The sequence below is a fragment of the Stegostoma tigrinum genome, chromosome 34, assembly GCF_030684315.1.
Source record: "Stegostoma tigrinum isolate sSteTig4 chromosome 34, sSteTig4.hap1, whole genome shotgun sequence".
NCBI classification, from domain to species: Eukaryota; Metazoa; Chordata; class Chondrichthyes; order Orectolobiformes; family Stegostomatidae; genus Stegostoma; species Stegostoma tigrinum.
The window spans coordinates 10209968-10213385 of NC_081387.1; the positions used below are offsets into that span (position 1 = coordinate 10209968).

General features: G+C 41.5%; 1 pseudogene; it reads right to left on the reverse strand.

The window, feature by feature from the left end:
• Positions 1–1556: 1556 nt before the first annotated feature.
• On the reverse strand, positions 1557–2453 carry LOC132206229 (muscarinic acetylcholine receptor M2-like; annotated as a pseudogene).
• Positions 2454–3418: the final 965 nt, after the last annotated feature.

Sequence of the window (3418 nt, forward strand, 5' to 3'; positions counted from 1 at the left end):
GGGAAAATTGATGAACAGAGAGATCTGGGTGTCCAGGTCCATTGTTCCCTGAAAGTGACAACACAGGTCAATAGGATGGTCAAGAAGGCATACGACATGCTTTCCTTCATTGGAGGGAGTATTGAGTACAAGAGTTGGTAGGTCATGTTGCAGTTGTATAGGACTTTGGTTCGGCCACATTTGGAGTACTGTGTACAGTTCTGGTCGCCACATTCCAAAACGGATGTGGATGCTTTGGAGAGGGTGCAGAGGAGGTTCACCAGTATGTTGCCTGGTATGGAGGGCGCTAGCTATGAAGAGAGGTTGAGTAGATTAGGATTATTTTCATTAGAAAGACGGAGATTGAGGGGGGACCTGATTGAGGTCTACAAAATCATGAGGGGTAAAGACTGAGTGAATAGCAAAAAGCTTTTTCCCCGAGTGGGGGACCAAATTACTAGGGGTCATGAGTTCAAAGTGAGAGGAGGAAATTTTAGGGGAGATATGCGTGGAAAGTTCTTTACACAGAGGGTTGTGGGTGCCTGGAGCACGTTGCCAGCAGAGTTGGTGGACGCAGACACGTTAGCACCTTTTAAGATATATTTAGACAGGTACATGGATGGGCAGGGAGCAAATAGACACAGACCGTTAGAAAATAGATGAGAGGTTAGACAGAGGATCTTGATCGGCACAGGCTTGGAGGGCCGAAGGGCCTGTTCCTGTGCTGTAGGTTTCTTTGTTCTTTGTTCTTTCTTTGTATAATCTGCCACAAAAAAGACACATCCCTTATTGCCACATATGGACGTATACTTTTTTAAAAAATCATCACATGTTCGCAATATAATAAAATGTGAGGCTGGATGAACACAGCAGGCCAAGCAGCATCTCAGGAGCACAAAAGCTGACGTTTCGGGTCTGGACCCTTCATCAGAGAGGGACCTTCATCTCTGATGAAGTGTCCAGGCCCGAAACATCAGCTTTTGTGCTCCTGAGATGCTGCTTGGCCTGCTGTGTTCATCCAGCCTCACATTTTATTATCTTGGAATTCTCCAGCATCTGCAGTTCCCATTATCTCTGATACATGTTCGCAATGTCGTGTTTGTTTGAAGTGTTTACCTTGTTATACCAACAATTCTGCACTGACACGAGAAGACATTTGAAAGTTTTCTTGAAACTTGCATTTCAGAGTGTGTAGCAGGCTGGGGTGATAGGATTGTTAATGTAACGGAACGAGTATGCAATAGCCCAGATTATACTGGGAACACAGACTGAACAAAATTTTGTTATGAACACAATAACATGGTATGGCTTTCAGCTTATAATAACTGCCCAGACAGTAGCCAATATGGTTTGAGTGACCCTCACTTCTCGGGTTGCAGCTGCATTCTTCTTTGCAGGTGTCTTAGTCATGATGTTGATTTTAATCGTCAGTTCTCATCTCTCCGTCAATCTTACCCTCGTTCATGTTGGTGGGACATATTCTTGCTTTGATGGCACTGCTGTTCTATTCTTCAGATTTTTGAACTATCTTTAAACAAGGGGGCTTGCATGTTGTCATTCTGAGACAGCTTTGTTCATTACCAACACTTCTGCTGTTTTGCACCGTTTGTTTTTATTTTGTGGCTTAATGGGACGCTACTGAAGGAATTCGTTTCGTCAGGGAAATCTTGCCCCTTTCCTTGGACATATGTAGAATTTGTTTTTATTTTGCTAATGAGCCATTTGAAGGGACGAATGCCGCCAGCAGCATTGGTTATGCTGCTGCTATCCAAGTTCATCATTGGACAAGTGTTGCTCTTGCTTGATTCCGAAGTTTTTTTAAAATCTTATTTTTTTCGACTCTTGCAGGCACGCGATATGTGCACACACAAGATCACCATGATAGTAGCATGGAGACAGGAGGCAACTTTTGTAGTGGTAAAAGTGACAGCAGGGTTTGGAGACACAGCATAGCACCCTCCGTCACTAACTTTTCATTCCCCTGTAATGAATTAACAGAAGAGAATGGGGGGAGCGAACACAATAAAATCATAATACCCGTGCAGTTGTGGTCATCATTACCGTCCTCTTAGTTGTTTTCCTCAAGGGGTAGCTAAAGTTGTGGTCAAGGCTAATCACAAGGAAGTTTATGGATGATGCATTGCTGACAGCATAATCTACTGCAAGCCATAAATCACATGCCACTGGGCTCATAGTCCAGTAGCCAATTACAACAAAAAGCGCATAAAGAATCATGGAGAATATACCTACACTCAGATAAGCACATGCTAAGCTGGAAATAAAGTAGTTATTAATATTCTGTAATCGTCTGTTGGCTTTAATAGAAATTATGATCAGAATATTTTCAATTATGGTAACCAAACTTAATGATCCTTTGTAATCACAAGGACGACTGTTTCAACCATTTTGTACGAACTCCCTCTTCCAATATCCAGCAATTCTACTATGCAGAGGCTCATTTGTTTCTGTTCCATGTTCCATGAATTGACTCTGATGTGTGGTTAGCGCTGACAAGATATATATTTTGAAATTAAACAAAACAAAAAGAAAACATTTTGGTTTCACGTCGTTATTGAATTCTTATAGCGAAGAACAAACATATCAATTTGCTCTTACAAACACTAAGATCTTTCTCGGTTCCCCGGTTTATTTTGAAATGACCTCATGGTCCATTAACAGTAAATTGATTACTAATTGATAGTTATTTACGTCTTAACTTGGTTACTTGGCTAAAACGCCTACCTGAATCATGAATGCTTTCTTTAAGTTTTCAGGTCTTTTTTCCGGTGGCTTACTGTTAGATTTTCCATTTTAACGTTTATTGTTGCATACATTAATTATACAAATACATGCGTACAGTGAAAAGTGCGCATAGTCGTCACTCTTTGGCACCATATTTTTACAAAACCAGAAGTAACAGAGTCAAAAGGTAAAAAAAAATTCCACATCTCAAAATCCAAATTCCCATCTTCACAAATGCTCCTGGAACGCCCAGTCATGGTTAGAATTTATGTATCAACAGCATATAGTCACTTAGCCTGATTCAATTTAAGTGAGGAGCCGATAGTTAGGAAAGAACAAATGCACTAGTAATAGCCCACCATCACTCAGATAAAAGAAAGAACCAGGGGAGATTCAATCTAATAAGTTCTCAGATCCAGGCAGGGGGAAACTATGTTCAGAGCTCTAAACCCCGGAGGACGGAAATAAAAGAAAATATAAGCCTGAGACTGAGTCACTTCATATCGATGCCATCCATGTATTCTCAGCTGTAGGACATGTCATTGGCAGCGATCTTGCAAGAAGTAGAGTGATAAATTGCAGCAGTGCTTCTCTGAAAAAGTGATCGCTACTGCAGCAATTCTACCTGCACGGCAAGAGTGCAAAGGTCTTCAAAGCATGGGCTGTGCGTCCATTATGCAGACCTGACGCGAGGTTG